The following is a 20,024-nucleotide window of genomic DNA, read 5'->3' as shown; positions in this document are numbered from 1 at the left end:
TCTTAACCTCTTATTTTCTACCAGCATGTTTTCCCCTGACTCGTATGAGGATTTCAAAGTTACAGCCTGAGTTTACGGGAAGATGGGTAAACATCTCTTGCCTGGACATAACATATCCAGGCACATCTTGCCTGGATAACACGCTGGAAGGAAGTGGCTGAAGAAATCTTTGTGACAGGGTGCAGGGCTCTGCTGTCTGCGAAGGCTTAGCAAGCCTGCTCTGACCGTGTGAATCTAGGCAGAAATCTAAGGGGACCAAAAGGGATGTGGCATTGCTTAAATTGTTTTGCTTCCTGCTCTAGCTGCAGGAGTGTTACGAGCTTATGGTTTCCATCTGTGTTGTCTTTGTTCTAAGAAATTGTTCTGTAGGTGACTATAACTCAAAGTACACATTCCTTTGCTAGTAAACCACCCACCAACTTCTATTTTGGATCTGTTTTACATTCTGTGTGTCTCCACGTGGCCACTGTGCTTTGCCATCCATCATCTTAATCTGCACTTCAGCTTTCTGTACGCACTGGCCCAGGACTCCTGCTCAGAGCTGTAAGCCCATACTGTGCCACACATCTCCCCACTGAGAGCGACAGCCCATAAATATTAGCTGAAGATCTATTAGGCCATTGCCAGGGTTCACTGTCCTAAGGCTGTACAAGATTTTTCTCAGGCCTGATCCTCTTTAAAAGCTCGGCTCAGACCTAGTTCCCTTTCATGTCCCGTCTACAGGCATTATCTTCTGGCTATGGCTGGATATGGGATGCTTCTTGATCTTACCCCGTCTGGTATTTCTTCTAACCCAAATGCATTCTGTGTTTCCTATAAAGGGAAAACTACTATCAGCAGTGTCTCTTCGACCCACTTCTGCCCCGGATAATTCATTTGGGATAGTTAGAGGGCTGACCATTAAACTTCATTGTATAGAAGAAGGTAAATAAGATGATTTTTTTTTTAATTTTATTTAAAATACTCCAGGTTAATACCCCCTTTTTATTGTTGCTAGTGTATTTTTCTTCTTCTTGCTCTGCATTTCACGTTAATCTTATATTAGTCTACCTTACTCTCACAGCTTCTCACTGGTGCTGGCAGCAGCAGAACGAAGCTGAAGTCTTTGAAGCAGCCACGTGTTAGCAGCAGCTGGGGAGGCAGCCTGCCTGAGCGGGTGAGAAGCACAGGAGTTCACTTCCTACATATACCCCTAAATCTACTTTTGGCCACAGGCAAATGCCCTCGCTTCCTAGGGCTTTTGTCTTTGCCTTTTATCTATTGTCTATTTGCATTTGCAGCTTTTGGGGTAGGGAAGAACCCTTATTATGTGTTCGTACAGCTTTTCCCAGGATAAAAACCTCAGCAAAGTTCAGGCTCCCGTGTGCTGCCGGAATATAAATAGCAAATGTTTAAATCTCAAGGTGCCAAACCTCTTGAGTACCCATTATCTTGAATGAGATTAGCGAGGGCCCAGCAGAGGGGAGGTGCATGGCCTGTGCTGCTTGAGAGGATTCAGCTTCGATGATGCTCCCTAAACTGTGGTCTTGCGGCTGGGATTTAGAACCCAGCAGCAATGCTGCTTTGGCAGGAGAGCCATTCCCTTCCATCATATTTGGAAAGCTCGGTCTGTTGCAGCCTTCAAAATTAAATTAAAGGCTCCTGCCTGCTGCAGCATTCAACTTGTGAATATTTATAGGGGATTCTGTAAGACTTCCAGAGGCCTCCAGCTGACAGTGCTGTGGTGTGGCTCTGACCCCAGTCCCACCTTGGTATCTTTTCCTTGAACTTGATTACCACTGTATGGTTTCACATCCTGCTCTAATGAAGTTTTCAGATCTTTGTACACAGGTGAAGTGTAAAATCAGGTTCTTTATTGACCATTGCAGTGGCCATAAGCACAGAAACCCTACCCGGTCTTTGTAGTCATTGATACTGTGGTTATTTCTACCCCGGTGGTACCTGCACATGTGCAACAGGACCAGAACTCTGGTGACAGGAGTATGTGCATTCAGTGAAAGCATCCCAATCACTAAAACATTGCAGAATGGTTGAGAGGAAGGCCTCTCAGGAGGGGAAACTGAGGCATAACTGCCCTTTATTTCAGTGTGTTGCTTTGGGGACAAATCCTATCCCACGCTGTCAGTGAATTTGTATCATATCTGCGAGGTGGAGTGGGAGACTGGACATGCAGATTTAACATCTTTTGATAAAACAGGTCCATTTGTTTTTAAAGCCAGAAAGTACCTTCTAACGAAGAACCTAGAGGACTTCTCTAAATCAGTTCCTGCTTTACTTACAGGATCTGTGCTCAAAATTTACAAGTAGTACTGGAATAGTGTGCCACAGATTAGATATCTGCATTTAAAAAAAAAGGAGTGGAAGCATCTTTTTCATCTGAATTTATGTAACCTCAGTATTCAGCTTTTATGGCTTCTTGTGTCTTTGTCAGCTGCTATCATATTTCTGTGCTCCCTCTTGGTACTTCACGATTGCTATCGAGCCATCCCTTAACAGCTTTGTAAGGAGCTAAACCTTCTCTTTGATGAGCTCAAACTTTAAAGAAAATAGAAGAGCGTATTTTGGTCAAAAGATTCTGAAAATCACTGTAACTTATTTGTTGTTGTTTTAATAATCAGTTATTTTCATCAGTTATTTTGAATTCTGTTCCCATTCAGAGGAGAATGCAAAGAAGACGAGAGAAAAACATGCCACTATTAGAAATCCAAACTTTGATTTTAGCTCATAAATCATGTGCAGTTGGAACAGAGAAACCAGAGAACGCTAGGTAATAGGATTCATCAAGTTTTGCTGACTTTAATAATAAAAGCTGCCACCCCAAAGAAATAAAGTACATTCAGCATGCAAAGGGAATAAAAATATGAACTCATCTTGGCTAATGGCGCTGAGAAGTAATATAAAGATATGCAGAGATTACTTTGAACCTTAAAGAGGGATGCATCCAATTTGCATAAAATGTTAATCGTAATTTTAGGGGTAAGAAATTTACTTGGAAACGTAGGGGTTGTTACGGGGAATTGTTAAAGCGGAGTCTGTCCCTGAATGTTTTCTTCGGAGTCCCATTAAATGTGCGTGGTGACACCTTTGTGCTTTGGTTCTGCCGAGCTTAGCTTATGTGTACATCACCAAACCCCACCAAAGCTCCCTTTTTGGGTGGAATTGTATTCCGTTAAGGTAGGAAAAAATGTGCAGGGATAGAAGGAGGTGTGGAGAAATGTGTAGAAGAAAGAATTATAAATATTGTGATTTGCTAAACCTCTGAAACAATCCATATAATGAAAGGTCTCTGCAGTGTTTGTTCCAGTTTGTTGAGGAGTTATTCCACAATTCCACCGTGCTTTACATGCAGGACATTACTCACTTTCACAGTATTTAGTTTACTTCTGATTGCGGATCTCATCAGTAAAGGCAAAAAGGGCCATCACTAGTCATTAGAGTCCATCAAGATTTCACATGATCTTTTAAATAATAGATGGCTATCTGCAAGCTTTTTAAATTGGCTTGTAGTCAAATCTGTACATGTTAGGTTTCCATCTGTCTGCAAAGTGTGACTTCAAGCTTAGATTGTGATTTTTTATTTTCTTTTTTTAAAAATTCCCACCTGGGTATGTGTGCCCAGGTGAGAATTAAAAATTAAATTAAAAATTAAAAATGCCCAGTATGTGTTACAACCACTGAAAAGGACTGCCCTGAATCTGCTCCCTGGCAATCAGCCTGGTTAATAAAAGAAAATAAAACTGAAGTCTTCTTCCAGCACGGATTTCAGTCTCTTCCTCAGCTCCTGGGGCGGTGGGTGCTCTGAAGGCAGCTGTCCCCGTTTCTACACAGTGCCTGGAGCTCTGCCCAGGCGGCAGCACACATGACACAGTGCATATGGCATCAGACAGCCTCTGCCCCAAACCCTTTGTGATTGAAGTGGACACCACAAACAGCAGGAATGCGGCGTTATCATCGCTCTGACCTCAGTGAGCTGGAAAATGAGGAGCAGGGAGACTGAGCCAGTTCCCAGGGACCTCGCAGGGAGTCTGTGGTGGATTCCAGTACAGTGCCATACGCATGCATCCAGCTCCAGCCCTTTGGATTTCTCCTCTTTACCTGCAAGGGAGGTAAAGGTTTGTCCCCAGGCAGGCGCCTTCCCCTTCAGCAGGGTGCCAGCGGTCCCAGCAGGGCCTCGGGAGAATCCCTCTGGGGAAAGCAAGGCTGGGATTTAACCTTGGGCTTACCCAGCAATAAGAACTGAGATTGCACCCAATTTCTGTCGCCAAATTCCCTCTGATTTCCTCAGACAGAACAATTGCACACACAAAATTAAAATGAGGGAGGCAGCGCAATGTGCAATTCGGATGTGCTCTGCGAGGCAGGCTGTTTATTCCGACCCATCCCAAAGATTCATTTGTGACACCTCTTTAAAGTTATTGTTTCATTGCGTCTTCCATCTTTCTGCTTTCCCCACCAAATGGGTGCTTATTTGTTAATTACCCCTTCTCTTGGCTCGCCACGTAGGTCTGGTTGTTACTGTTATTAATGCTTTTATGGTAGTTTACGAGAGAAATCTCCTCCCGCCTCCCCTCGCAAAAACAAACACGCATTTTATCAACAGAGCTAACATGATTGCAGCTCTGCTGCTATGTTTTATTTATTTCCGTATCGGTTTGATTCCATTGCAGTTTCTCATTTTTGCCTGATGTATTATTCATGATTTATACAATATTGGAGCTTGTGTAGGACACCCTCATTTTATTAGCTGTGCAATAATTTTCCGAGGTATATAAAAATACGACACAGTAGGCTCTTCCTTTCCACATTTCCTTGTGTGTGCTGTTTGCAGGGAAGCAATGGCTGTGATACGTGGTTAAAACAATTACCACTTCTGCTTTCAACACCTCAGTGACTGAGATGGAATATAGCAGCAGGTAAAATGGTGCTTCCTTTCCGTGCTTTGTGATGCGATAGCTGTTACTATCAATGTTCCTTCTGTTCTAGAAATGCATACACACCTTTGCCACGACAGGAATACCGTGGTGTCTGCTTTGGTTCATGCACGGGGCCCTTTTGGTTCAAGCTAACGGGTCAGCCTAAAGAACCACAGTTACATCAATTGCAGAGTTGTGGAAAAAAAAAAGGGTGAGTTTAAGGAGTTAAATTTTCCTGAGTGCTTTAAAACCAAATGCTGAAACACCAACTCAGAAAGTGAAATATCTGCAACTCCAAGCCTGTTTGGAAAATGTTTCCTGCCTGATTTGCTCAGACACGTGGGCACCTGAAGTTGGGAGGGGAAGCAAACCCAGTCGGTTCATTCGTAACTGCAGAAAGCTGTTCCCTATCTACAACAATTAAACCAGGCTGTCTTTGAGCTCCATTTAAGGCCTTTATGTTCCCAGGAGCTCTGGGTATGGCTACCCTTCACCTGGAGAAGGCGAGGTACTGTGCCAAGAGGTGAGGGGATGAGTCCTAGCTTATTGCTCGCTGTTGTGGTTAGTATCTCTGTTCTGTATTCTGCTGTCATTCCATGGTTTCTTGCATCACTGAGATTCAATATACTTTTCCTACTGTATTATTTTTAATTTCTTTGGAACGTAGAAGACTAAAATGTGCTCTAAATTTTTAATTCCTTTTTATAATTGCTTAAGAGCTGATTTTTCCTGTCTTCCATATCCCTGAGAAAGTCCAAGTAGGCTTTGCTGCACTGCTGTACTTTTTAGCCCCACATTTCACTGAGCAAAGCAGCGACCTTGCTGTGCTCCTGTGGCTGGGTGGGCAGGGAGAGCGGCTGAACTGGCACAAGCACCTGGTTGTTGAAACGAGAGCAGTGGTGGGTAGCCAGGTACATGGGGTGACTTCAGGGGATTATTCTCATTTTCAATTATTTGGACTTTTAATAAGACTTTTTGGTGGTGTTGATACCTATTGCTTTATGACTAACATGCAACTATTCTCTCTCATATGTAAGAGCAGTCTTAATGTTCTGCTTTAATTATTAATATTTTTTCTATATGTATCACGCTTATGTAATATGTGAGTTGTTACAGCTTTTGCATTCTCATGCAGACACATCACAGCTAATTTTTTCCTCTCTCCTTCCCACTTCCAGTTCTTTCCAGTCACCATGAAAGACATCAGGGAAAGCCAATATATCACCCTAAACTGGTGCTTTTTAAGCTTTTCTGTGTGCTGACCCTTTTACCGGGAGAGGATCCCCTCCCAGCAGGCGGTAGCTGCCACTGTGTCAACTCTCCCAGCCGAGTTCTAGATCCCAGAACAATTTCTCCTGCTCCCATTACTGGTGAATATATTAGATCTAAATGGTTCTGTCATCACGTTCCCCAGATGATAACATTTTCCCACCTTACAGTCAGTATAAAACTTTATGATATTATTGACTTGAGCACATCTCAGCCAGGCCTTGGAGTTATTGATTTAATGACTCTCTTCTTCTCCTTCCCCTCTTTATTCTGTTCCACTGTTAATTCTCACTTTATTAGAACTGCTGGTGCTCCAAGCCTTTTATTGCATTAGTATGAACTTATTTCTGAGTATGAAACCATAAATTACCCGCTGACCGTTCCCGTATTGAATGGGAAGGTAATAAATACAAGGAAATTCAAAGAAGTTAAACTCAGATCTATTTGCCCTCTGTCTCCTGAGTCAACTCCTCTCCTTGAACAACTGTGCTAGACCATGAAAAAGATATAAATGTCACCCAGCGTCTTAATGCCTGTTAGCAGGCGGTGGAGGTGCTCAGGAGGGGAACACCTCTGTGGCTGGAGTGGCAGAGAGGGCGTTATTTTAAAGCACCACCTTAGGGCAGATACCTTGCAAGGGTGGGCACTGGTTTCATTTAGTTCCCCACAGACACAAACCAGTCTTCCCCATCTTCTGATGGGGAAAGTTGCTGGCAGCACAGGCTGGGTAAAATTCTCACCACTGAAAAAATGAGCAAGGCAAAGAAACCCTCTGTAATTCCAGACAGAAAACATGCGGTAGGAGATTCTTTTGAGTTAGTCGAGCAGCTCACAGGATATTTGGTATATGTGTGTTGTCTAGCATCGTCCCTGGGGGATGAATGTTTAAGAAATAATGGATGCCCAGTTACTACTGGTCATGCTCTGCTTGTACTCTCTTAGGTCTGGGGAACCGAGAGAGGGTCTGATGGGATTCCATTGGCTGTAAACACGATGCATGGTCTCACAGAATACATTATTTTTTTCTGTATGACGTTGAGGGTCACAGTCATCAATTTAGTATACTTTCTGTCATGCCCTCTGCCATTAAGATAAATTAGTTTGTGTGTGTGTCTGAGGAGTTGGAGGTCAGGAATTACACCAAAGGATTTGTTTTCTTCATTACATGTGTGTGGAATACGTGCTAGATCCAAGCCACGGCCACCCCTGTGCTAACATCTTCTTGGAGCACAGCAAAGCGGGGCTGCTAGGGAGCTGGACACAAGGGTATGAGACAAGGATAGTTTGGGAGGGCGTGAGGAGAGGTGATTTAAATAAAAATGTTTTGACTCGCTCTGGTCAGTGTTAACCCAGTGTAGCACTGCAGATTTCACTTCAGATTTATGACAACATTGGAAGAAACTCAGTCCCTGCAACATCTCCTGCTTCTCTCTGCATCATTCAGTATCCAGGTTCAAACTTTTGGGTTGAGTTTAAGCAATTTCCTGAACCTCTGGTGAAGCACACAGGGCTGTGATTAGACGGACTGCAGGAATTCAAGCTGTGAAAGAAGTGATACATGCTGCGATACCTTCCTGCTGGTGCTTAGCGCTGAATTCTCCTGCCTCTGCGGAGGAGTTTGTGCTGAGAACTTGGTGGGCTTTGAGCTGTTTACTCAGGCTGTTTAGAGTGTGTGATTGCTCACCTATGTCACATGTTTCTGCATTTCCACTGTGTGCTTGGCTGGCTGAAATTTTAATGAATAACAGATTACAAACTGCAAATAATGAAAAGTGAATACTCCTGTCTGCACTAAGATCCTATTTCTCCTGTGTAAATACATACATTATGGAGTCCCATATCCCAGCATTTGTCCAAATGACAGCTCGTTCACGGGAACTGAATTATCTCTACAGCACAGGGGAAGCTCTGTGTTTGCTAACATCGAGTTTCTTGTGTAGAACTTTGTCGTGAGTTTTCTTAAAGTAGGCAAATACTTCCTGGGGGAAAAAAAAAGCCACAGGTTGGTTTTCATTTCTCTCGTTGTGCTACATGGGTCTGACCCTGCTGATGCTGGAGCTCTGAACTGCAGCTGGAGGAGGTTGTGGTGGCTCCGTGCCCTCTCCTCTCTGAGATTTTCTTCTTTTTTTGCCTTGCTTTGAGTACGTCTGTACTGCCTGAAAACGCAGGAGGTGGCACCTGTGGTTCGCCATCAAGCTTTCAGTCCCATGCTTTTTTGTTCAGTGGGGTTGTACTCACTTAAACATGTGTAAGAGAGAAAAGCTGTAGGAATAATGGGCAGAATACAAAAAGAGCTGTTCCTCCTGCAAAAAGAAGTCATTTGTTTCTCTGACCATAACCCCGATGTAAATGGTTAATGTATACTCATGGTAACATATGCACAAGTATTTCTTTTTCATTAGAACTTTAATAAGTGTCCATGCATGGCAAAAACCGAGAAGGTCAGGCGTGAATGTTTCCAAAGGGGAACTGGAGCGAGCTGCAGGTTTGTTCATTGCCGTGCATGGGGCTGGCACAGACGGGAGCCTAATGCAAGCTGATCTGCTGTATTGAACCACCACCCCTGCGCTCTGCGTGTGCACAGCCGCCGTCTCCTTGGGTAAGGCTATTACAGGAGAAAGAGCAGAAATTCCGAAGGTTGCAGGGAATAATAATTTCGAGACAGTGGAAGGAAATGAGTGAGCTGTAGGAGGTCCTCTGAATCATTAGCTGAGGTCACTGCTCCCTCCCCTCGCGCCGTCGGTTCCCTGCAATAAGGCAGGTGCGGTGGGGGAGCTCTGCTCTGAGACAATCGAGTGAAAACAACTTCCACTCTAGCGAGTATTTAAGCTCAGCTGGAATAAGATGAAGTCACAAATATCAGAGCAGAGAAGTAGAAAGAATTGTAGAGTAAAATGGGCTGTGTATTAAGGAGATTTCAGCGTGAGAGGGGACCGGGTCAGTAATTGCCTACCGGTCCCACTCTGACTAATTCTGTTGCTCAGACACGCTATGAGGTATGTAACTTTTTGACCCTGTTCTTAACTTTGGCCATGTGAAGGCACAGAGAAGCACTAAAGCATTAAAAAAGATTTATTTATACCCTTGTGTAAATCCAATGTAAACATCAGTGAAGGAGATGGCCCCGTTCTATGTCAGCTTTAACAGCAGCAGGATGTGAAGCAGCTCCTCTGCCTTTGCAGTCACACAGCCTGGAGACAAAAGGACAGACCCCACCGTAACGGTTTTGTCAATGCAGTGATGTGAAACACAAGCATGAGAGCACATCAGTGTGCTGGCCTCTGTGATTCTCACCTTTCCTAGCCATGCTGTTGGCTGCATCCATCCTCTGTTGGGATGGGAAACAGGACTGAGCTCAGGGCAAGTGCCGCTGGGTGGATGGGCAGCACATGGGCCCCCTGGGTTTTGTCAAGCCTGAACAGAAACGTGAATTTATGCTTGGACACCACATGAACTTGCTGTCTTCCCATCCAGAAAGGTGTGTAGGCCTGATAATTTGAAGGAGGAACACAGCAAACTTGGTGGAGCCCAGGCCATGAGCCACAGTTAGCTGAGCACCTACACTTAGTCTGCATCTGGTTTCTACCAGGCAGTCTGGGGAGCGGTTGTCTCAGCTTTAAGGGAGTTTCTTCTTAATAACCATCGTGGTTTTGTAGGCACGTGTATTTTTAGCCTGTTTCTGTGATTCATGGTATTATTTTTTGAAAAAAACATAGTGCGAACAGCTTAAACTTGGTCTGTGGCAGGTTTATAGATTGGTAGGATGTAGATTTTCTTTCTTTAGCAAGGAAGACTTGGTCAGATTTGTCTGTATCAGCAGCATCGGTGCTTTATATGAAAATGCAAATGCCTAAAATAAAACAAGGAGCACAATTTACATGCAGATGACTGAGGGATTAGAAATCCCTCTGACCTGCAGCATCATCTGGAATCTCCACCGGTTTGTGAACAGGCTGTTTAAATTATGAATGTCTTGAATAATGAATCACTGTACATGTAAATGAGCTATTGGTATAACACTTCTGAATAAGTCTGTTTCAGGCACATTTCAATGATTGTTTGGCCATTAACTTTAGTAAATAGAAGAATGTGGAAGGAAAAGAAAAAGGGATATATAATTTCCTTATTATTTAGCTTTGTTTTAAATGAAACCCTTGGAAAGATGTATATCATTTTAATTTTTGTTCCAGAGGCTTTTATGTAAATTAATAGCATTGGAGAATTGGCAAGAACATTTATTCAATTTGGAACAGCCATGATTATAAGCTTTACATTAATATAACAACAATTTAACAGTGGCTGATAGATGGGACACAACCATGTAATTATCAAAAGTGAGCCACTTTCTTGATCTCTAATTAGTTCTATAAGCAAATATAGTTTTGCTGGAACTAATTGCTGTATTATGGCTGGCAGTGAGGTGAGTGCTGAACTTGAGTTCAGGTACCAAGCGTGGAGTGTTGCACATCCAAAGATTTTTCTATTTTCTGATTTAATCAGATGTATAATTCAATTATACGTGTTGGGCAAAAGCAAGCATTTGTGCATGTAGGAATAACCTTCTCCTTGCTGCAGTCTCCTCTGCTTTATTAATAGCCAGCAACGACCCTGTCTGGGAACCCAGGTCTAAGGAACCGCCGTTACAGCGAGAACTGTGAGCAGGTAGTTTTACACCTGCTTAGCAGTAACAAAGGGAATTATGACCTGGATGGGATGCAATAATTTTTTTTTTCTTCTCTCTGCATTTGGAGAGATGAAATCTTAACTTGACCAACCGCCTCCTTGTCCAGTACTCTGTTGGAGGGGACCCTTCCTGGGGCTGCTCTTGGTCATCGCACAGCTTCCTCTTGTTCATGGCATCTCATTTGCTTGGTAGGTCTTTAGCCACGGAGCTCAGTTTGCTTTTAAACATCCATTTTCATCGTGACTCATTATTTAATGAAGCTAAAAATGGAAGTCAGAGCACTTGTTTCAATTATTCATGGAAAGGCAGAATAATAATTCTATTTTTAATAGCGCTGTAGTGACACATCTCTTGCACATGTCTAAGTGTGGTTTTCTGTCACAAGGCCTCAAAACCACAGCAAATGGGACCTGTGCTCGTGTGCTGGAGAACTCTGGTTTTTCAAGGTCTGTTTATGTTTTGTCACTGCACTATAAATCGTATTTTTCAGCTTTTATTGCCTGTATCCTCTTCGGAAATACTTTCTCTCATTAGAGTAAACCAATTACCAAGTGCCAGTGCTTTGTTCCAGCTCAATCTGAGCAATTGTCCTAGTACTAATTGCTTAAGGGCAACTACCACGATCTATCAAGATCATAGCTTGGCAATGCTAATGCATTTAGTGGGGAGATTATTGAATTTCTTAAACATTTGGCCCAATGCAGCTTCTAACAAATGCATTTTGTGAATATGACAGTCCTGCAGAGTGAATTACAGACTCGTTACTTGGGCCTCTTGAATAGAAACCCTGATTCTTGTCAAGGCCATTAGCTCCTTTGCAAAACAAGGGCTGGCGTTTCATTAAGTAGCTCTGCACATATCGCAGGCTCCAGCGTACAGCCCAGTCACTCTCTATCTCTATGATAATTCCTCATGGAGCCTGAGCTCTTTCTGCCCACAGATGCTCCTTTATGTGAGGTGGGAGTGAGCTTTGCAGGACAGGTGCTTCTGCCAGGTGCAGCACCACTTCTCAGGTCAGCAGACAGATGGACGGAGCAGCAGGGTTATTTATTCCTTTCCTATGGAGGAAACACCAATGATGGGATGGAGGTCCACAGGGGGTGTATCATTTTCCTGTGCTTCTGTATTTGTGGGAAGGGGATTCTCTTGTTTACGCCTGGTTCCATGAGCTGCACATCAAGAGGGGATGTTCTCTAGTGGAACTGAAAGAAAAATACATTACCCTCAGTTTTGTGTTGTGCTGTGCCATGTCAGAGTAGAGGAACTTTGTTTTTCTTTGTGCTGAGGAGAATGAACTGGGAGTTTGTATCTTTGTTTATTTGATGCTGTTTGTGCAGTGGGGACCATGTAATTACGAGTGCATGAAAGGAATCTAAACAATGCGAATAGGGAAGCTTTGAACATGAAAATGAAGTGGAACTCTTAGATCTGATTGCTCTGCTCTATTGTAATCCCATCTTTAATTTCACTCACGTTAGTGATTCCGAAAAGAATCATTGAATTTCCGTCTCTGCTGTTTCCACTCTCCTTGGTACAAAGCTTTACTGTCGCTCTTTCTAAAAAGTGCAGTGTGGCATCCACCCTGGTGACGAAGCCACCCGAGGACTGAAGGCTGTGGGATGAACGGGGGGGCTGATCTTCCTGATCTTCACACCTAAAGCAGGGGCAGAACTTGAGCTGACTTCTTCAGCAAGCGGTCGTGCCCTGAGAAAAGAAACAGATTTCATTTCCAGACTTCCAAACGCTTGTTTTATAAACCACAGGAAAAAAAAAAAACACTCAAGGAATTATGAATAATGCCCCCTCCCAGCATCTTTGTCACACGTCTTAGAGGTTGGTAGCGCTGCCTTTGTTGTTGTCAGCAGGGTGTCAGGCTGTTGAGCTATCGCTTCTCCAAACAACCCCTTCCCCTTCCTTGCCGATATTTCTTTTCAAAAGATGGGATTATGAAGCAGAACAGTGGATCGAAAGGTTTTTTTAGAGCTCCCTGCAACTTCAGAAATACTGCGTCTGGCCAGTGTCCCCCCACTCACTCCACTCACAGCACCGGGATGTGTGGTGGGAGCAGCCCAGGGCCTTTTGCTGAGCCCTCTGCTGGGCCTGCAAGCCCCAGGTCTGTGTACAGGCTTCAGGGGTCTCCTCTGAGCCAGGATTAAAAGCAGCAGATGGTTTGAAGCACTCATGGATTTCAAATGTCACAGAAGATGTACGTGGCCTCCCTCTGCCTCCCCAGGGTTACAGGTGGCCAGCTCCAGGCTTTTGGCACTCGTCAGCGTGGGTGAGAGGAGGCAGGGCCGCTCAAATGGGAATATTCCATACAGGGAAACAGTGCCCTTAATCCAAGATCATGATTTTGCTTTATGTGGAAAAAAATAAAACTATTATTCTTGGCTTGTGTTGCTCAGAAACAGCCAGCTCACAGCTATCTTAGTTACTCTGGAAAAAGCACAAGTTCCTCTCTGCTGGGGTGACCTCATGCTACAATAGCAAAGAGTGCTCTGTTCTGAGGGAAAGGATTGTTCCCTCTTCGCCTGTTACTGTGATGTAAGGTGGCCGTGGTCACCTCTCAGCTGGGTGGGGAATAACAGCCCTGGGATAGGTGCATATTGGATGTTTTGCAGCCTCTTCTGCTGGAACCCACTTGGCACCAAGTGAGCGCCTAGGGCAGAAGTGCCAGTGCTCAGCTCTTCTGCGGAGATTTGGAGCTGACCTTGGCTGCTGAGCTGTCTGCCACCTCTCCTGGAGCACCAGAGGCTCCCTGGAAGTTCAGCAGCTCTCCAGCTTTCATTTCTGCTGAGGGCAAAGAGGTTCTTGCAGCTTCCCAACCTGATAACAGGCCCATAGCTGTGAGCTGCTTCTGCTGCTTCTGTCACGGGGCTGCAGCACTTGGAAACACAGCACTAAATTTTCAACTGTCCCTACTATTATTTCATAATAATCCCACTATATATATATATATTACACACACATATCTATTTATGTGTTTGTTAAACCTCTATCTGAGAACTGCAGATAGCCAGCTTCCCATTCACCTGGCCTTCCCCTTTAGGGCACTTGATTAATGGGCTTGGAAGTGGCCAAGCAATGCCCTGACATTAATCATATTCCTCTGTCTCCATGTTACCTGAAATCATTAGAGCTACAGATGTTTTCAAGTTCATTCAGCTGCACTGTAATGCTCAGCCCAAACATAAAAGTCATTCTTCCTCACAAGCAGTTGAAGAAATAAATTAGAAAATGGTTCTTTTTCTGTCACACCATGATATTTTCCTGGTTTCTGAAGTTGTTATTCTGATTAGATTCGGTTCTTCCCCTGCTGAAGTAAGGGAGCTGGGTAGATGGATCTGTCTGGAGTGGTAGAGGTTAGCATGTGTCAGAGCAGGTTTCTAAGTACCTCTTCCCAAAAACCAAGAAGAAAATGAAAGGATAGGACATAGGGGATCATTCATTCATTCTGGGCTTCAACTAAACCAATGTCCAGTTTGTGTTACTTACTAGTACTGGTTACTTCAGAGGCAAGTAGGAAAGTTTATAATAAGGAGCAACAGAACACTGTGAGCCCAAGAGAGAGCTTCCTGTGTCTGAGTGAGTCATTTGTGCTGTGCAAAAGACCAATATATAGCTGTTAACACATTTCTTTGTTAGTTTTTCCTGCTCTAACTCTTAGTTCTGGTCATTAAAATAAAAGTTCAAGTGGCAGATCTGTTTGGGGGGCTACAGAGGAAGTGTTGAGGGGGTGGCTCCATGATATCTTGTAGCAGTTCTAGAAAGGAGCTGCAAGGTTTATGCAAAAAATATTCCCTTTCCCCTGTTAAAAACTTTCTTGCCTTTCAGTATCCTTGAACATCCCCCATTCCTGTGTTCTCAAAGTCTGAATAGCAGCACTTTTTCTGCCTTCTCAGTAACGTTTCCTTCGTCTGTGGGCATGCCTAGCCCGCAAGCATCAGGAGCAGCTGAAGTGCCTTACGTGAAGGTGAACTTGCAGAGGACTCATTTGATTTGTTTGCTTTGTGTAGGCTAGATAACTCTCACACGAACAGGTGATATAAGATTTTCTGTCTATTGTAGCTGCGTTTGCAGCTGGAGACTGCTTTCAAGAAACCAAGTGGCTTAGAACCTGCAGCCCCAGCAGTTTGAGAGGCATGCTGAGGGTTATTTAAGCAGCCTGCGATTTTCACTGGATACTTGTAGCTGACCAAAGCAGCTCAATTTGTAATTAATCAGGAATTCCCTTCTGTTTTCTCTGCATCATCAGCTGCAGCATCTGTTTATGGTTTGCAGGGGGTACTTTAATTCTGAAACCATGCACTGTTTTATGCAGAAAATAATTGCTGCACATCAGAACTGTTGAGAAGTCAAAGATGAAATCTGGTTTTAGGAGATAACAAAATGTAGAGTTTTAAAAATTATGATTGTTATCTTACCTGAATGTTAAAACATCACCTAGACTCCTAAGAAGCATATTTCTCTCCTATCTGTGAATCTCTTACCTGTAGATAAGCAAGTGATACAGATAATAGTGTGGGTCACGAAGTGAACAATAGGAGAATAATAATCTGGGCAAGACTGCAAGGGGAAGATATCCTAACCGGAGGAGTGAAATTAGGTGTGTTGGAAGATGTCCAGCAGGTGTGGACCACTGCCAGAGGCCAGCTAGAGAACTTGATGGATCAGCCATCTGATTCAGCCTGGCAAATCTCACCGTATGTTTCCTGCAAAGAGGAAATGTATAGGAAATGTATCCCATCAGCAGGAGCTGCTGAACCTGCACAGCCCAGGTGAACTTGGTTGTAACTGCTGTGGATCTTGATGCTTGTTTGCCTGCTATGCCCAGGTACTATCAGCTCCCAGCAGTAGCTAACCTATGGTCTGAGTGATGAAAGTATGGAAAAATCAAATCAAATAGTGTTAGAAAGCAAGCAAGAATTGGGACATGTATTTGTCTTGAAGCAAGGAAGAATGTCTGGTCAATCTTATTGTTTTAGTTAACTTATTCGGGTAACTTTCAGCCAATCTTGATGCAAACCAGCTGCTGGTTTGCTTGAAAAGTACGCATATAGCTGTGTTAATCCAGTTTCTTCCTGGAAAAGTGCAAATGAAATCAAAATGCCCCCATCAAGCCCCACTAATTTGTGAAATATGTTCTGTTTGTTACCCGCTGTCCGGCAAATCCCAGCTGGCACTACTAACATGATAGTTTTTAGTTTTTAAGTGTAGGGAAAGAGTAGGAACAAGTGCTTGCCATAGCTTAATTTAAAATGGAAAATGTGAAGTAGTTTTCCAGTTTGATTGTAATAGACCATAATAAGCCGACACAATTATGAACCTTTCATTATTATAAAAATTAGCCATGCTTAAACTTTGTTCTTATTTTAAGGATTTGCCTTTTTATTTTAAAGTGCTTGTCCTTTTACCCAGGTGAACGCAATTTATTTCTTCTTGACCTTCACATAACAATGAATGCTGTTATTTTTTGCTCTATTAGTCCTCTTATCTTTCTGCCTGTGAACTATTGTTCAACCCATCTTGACTACTGGTGCAAACTGTGCTCTGAAGTTCAAATATTAAAAAAAGAAAATATTAAAAAGAGCAGATCCTCAGTTGGCATCTGAGTTTGCCCTAGCTGATACACAACTCAGCCATAGTCCATCCCATTAAATTATTAGGGCTAGAACTCCTGTGCTAGTGAAGGCCCTAGCAGCTAGCTCCTCTCCTCTTTTGTGGCATTTCTACAAATAATAATTGGCACCTAACAGATTTCATCTGAGCATTTCAAAGTACATTGCACAAATTATGGAAGCAATATGAGCTAAATGAGTTACATTATGATAATTTTTACCAGATTCGCTTATGAACAGAGCAAGCGAATCTCAGAGTAACAGTCCCCTCAAGGTTGTACTTTGTCAACAGGAGAAACACAAAAATAGAAGCACGAGCTCTCTTCCTTCATGTTCTCTCAATTCATTTAGAGTTTTTCTCTTGTAATTTTTCTTAGAAAGCTACTCAGTGAGATTGTAGAAGCAATTCTTGCGAGCAGTCTGTCTGATTATCAGTCTTATACATAGAGAATTCTCTCAGGTTCCCCGTTCACTTTGTTTTCCAATAAAGACCTTTACTCATTGCTGTGTTAGTAGTAATCTTACTACAGGCTCCCACCAGTGGTTTTCTGTGGCTTAGTTAGAGCCAAGAAATCCCCGGTGATCCTCAACCACGGATACTTCCCTCCTGTAATGAGGAAGAAAATGCCACTCGTTGAGACTCAGGGCATTAAATATAACTTCCACAGACCAGTCCTGCAGTTGGCTTTTACCTCTTAGAGTGATCAAGTTAGCATCTTTGGTCCCATTTACTTACCCAGGTCCATTTCCTATCGGGGTAGACAGATTGTTCTCTGCGCACAGTCACGGCTGGAAACAACTAGCAGGAATTCTGCTCTTTGGCTTATCTCTTGCTGCAGATCATAAAGGATTAATTAAAATTGTATAAAGCTGAAAGTGTGCCCAAGGTAAACATCAAACTACATGAAATTGTACCGAGACGCGTTCAGAGTGCTGTTTCCTATAGCTCAGGGCTGGAAACATCTTCGTACTGCACTTCGAATTGAGTGTACAAGCTAGCAGTATCCAAGGCATGAGAACATTTTGTTTGTTATTTTTAAACAGTTTCAGAATTTTATTTCGAACCTCCATTGTCTCAGCAAAGCCGTACACTCCCTCAGTCCTAGAGACGAGACCACAGGCACACGTGCACGCATGTGTACTCTTAAGATAACGTCAGCTTTTCTTTCTTCCTGACTCATTTGCACCTTTCAGAATGATTTTTTTTTTTCCTGCACACCTACACGCAGAGCTTGTCTTGCAGCTTGAGCACTTCAGGTACCAAGGTGTCTTTTAAATGTCATTGGCGCTCTAAATTAGATATTGGGGTGGAAGGTGTGATGTGGCAGGCCTTTGTGCTGTGGGAATAATTAGATTCACTGCAGGCGCATGGAAGGGAAAGCTGCAGCAAGCTTCCCACCCTCCAGGTACACCCAGCTGCTTTAGAGCTGAGGTAGCCTGAGTCTCAGGGCTCGTGTGCTGCACTCACAGCGGTGTTTGTGCCCTTCCCTCTTCCCCATTTCTTCTGTACTGAATCTCTCTAGCAGCAATGCCTCCATGCTTGCTTGCTGGAATCTACCTGATGGCCTGCACGACTGTCTTGCTATAACAGCTGAAGCACTTTGTAACCATACACAGGCTAGGGGTAAAGAAGGTGCAATAATTATTTCTATTATCAGTGGCGGCACAGCCATTCAATCAAAATCGACTCTGCTCAGGCCCCTACAAAATGCAAGTCTGCTGTGTGCTAAGGGGGTCCATGCAGGAGCTGTTTCTGAGCCAAACTCTTCCTGCAGGGCTCGACCAGAATTTCCATTTACTCTGTGCAGAATTTTTAAACAGCACAAACTTCAATACTGGCTATATCTGTTCAGACCCCTTGGGTTTTTGATATTCTAGGGTTATTTGTGTAACTTCGTAGTTGGACAAGTTAATTTTTATCTGAGTCTGCCATAACGCAATCTGTTCTGTCAAGAATATGCACAAGCCAGAGCTAATTGTGGACCATTAATATAGTCAGAAAAAGACAGATGAATAAGGGGTTGATTGCTGTTCTCACCACGTGCAAATCAAATGACCTCTATGGGATTTGTCTGGGCCTACATCTTTTGTGCTAGAAGCAGAATCCAGCCATAAGAGTCCAGGATTTATAGTCCTGATAAGTTGTTCTCTTACTCAGTGTACTGTGTGTGAGTGCTAGCAGCTTTTCTGTACAAAATAACTAGATTTGCCCTTTGCTTTTCTAATTCCAAAATAGCCTCAGGCACCGGTTCACCTTCTGGAGGAATAGCTTACAGAAACCTTTAGAAGTATATAGATACATAGATAGATTTTTACATTACAGCACAATGAAAGGGAAAGTGATGCAGGGGCTCCTCCAGGGCAAGACAGATATTTTGGCAAAGTTGGATGGGTACCCCCACTGCAGGGGAAGACAAATAGGGCTGTCTTGCCACTCCATGGCAAACTGCGACCCTTTTTTAATGCAGTGGTGTGTAAGCTGGCTTCTTTTAAATGCACTGGGTACCAGTGGAATGGATGAATGGATTTCGAGCATTGTGTGGGGAGTTGCAGAGTTTGCAGAGGTCCAATGGGACGGGAAGAGCAGGGGTTGCTGGAGGCAGGTTACTGCAAGATGCATCTCCTGAATGCTTGCACTGTGTATAGTGCTGAACACAGGTACAAGGCTGGTTCAATTAACACCATCTGATTTTCAGACACTGTTATTTAGATAACTTAAAAGCAGAATAACAAACAAACAAAAGAAAAACCAGCCCAAACCCACTTCTACTTTCTTTGAATGCAAACTTGTCACTAAGGACCATCCTCTTCAAGAACTGCAGCGTGCTAATGATCCTTCCTCATTGGAAACTCAGAGAGCTAAAGTACTGTTTGCTAAAAGACAGCCATAATAAGCTTGAAAGTAAAGATTTCTGTTGAAATATTGACTTGGCTGTTCCAGCATGGATTGCACAGACACTTCTCCATTGCATGTGCTGGCAAACGTCTCTCTGCAGCTACAATACAGTAAATAGGCAGGGGTAGGGTTGGAGTGCAGAGCTCGGCTAGGAGGCCAGGCCTTAAACAACACCTTTGTTGTTCAGACGGGATCAGGGAATTGGATTCCAGAGAGCAGAGGTTATATAAAACCAAAACCAAACAAAAAATAACAGCAGAAAACAAACAGGGGGCCTTATTCTCCTGTTACAAGCTCTTGCTTGAAACTCCGTTGACCTCGTCAGAGCTGCCCCAATTCAGCATGTGAGAAAAGGCTCTCGGGACTATTAGTTCCCAAGAAAGACAAATTTAATTACCCCAGCTTAGCAATCTTATTATTTAGATTCTGCTGGAAAAGATGAAATACCCTTTTAAAAAAAAAAAAAAGGAGCAAAAATGTTATTTATATTAGGTGACTATTTTTTGTAACTCTAAGATCAGAAATTTCTCTTCAACTTTAATACTCTAGTGTGGTGAAGCTCAAAACAAAACTTGCTTTATAGCCTTTAAAATCAAATTTCCAGATGGGTGATTATTCACAAACCTCCTGTTAGCTTTCTATAC

This window comes from Anas platyrhynchos, chromosome 23 (assembly GCF_047663525.1).
Source record: "Anas platyrhynchos isolate ZD024472 breed Pekin duck chromosome 23, IASCAAS_PekinDuck_T2T, whole genome shotgun sequence".
NCBI lineage: Eukaryota > Metazoa > Chordata > Aves > Anseriformes > Anatidae > Anas > Anas platyrhynchos.
Note: the sequence above shows the minus strand (reverse complement) of the source record.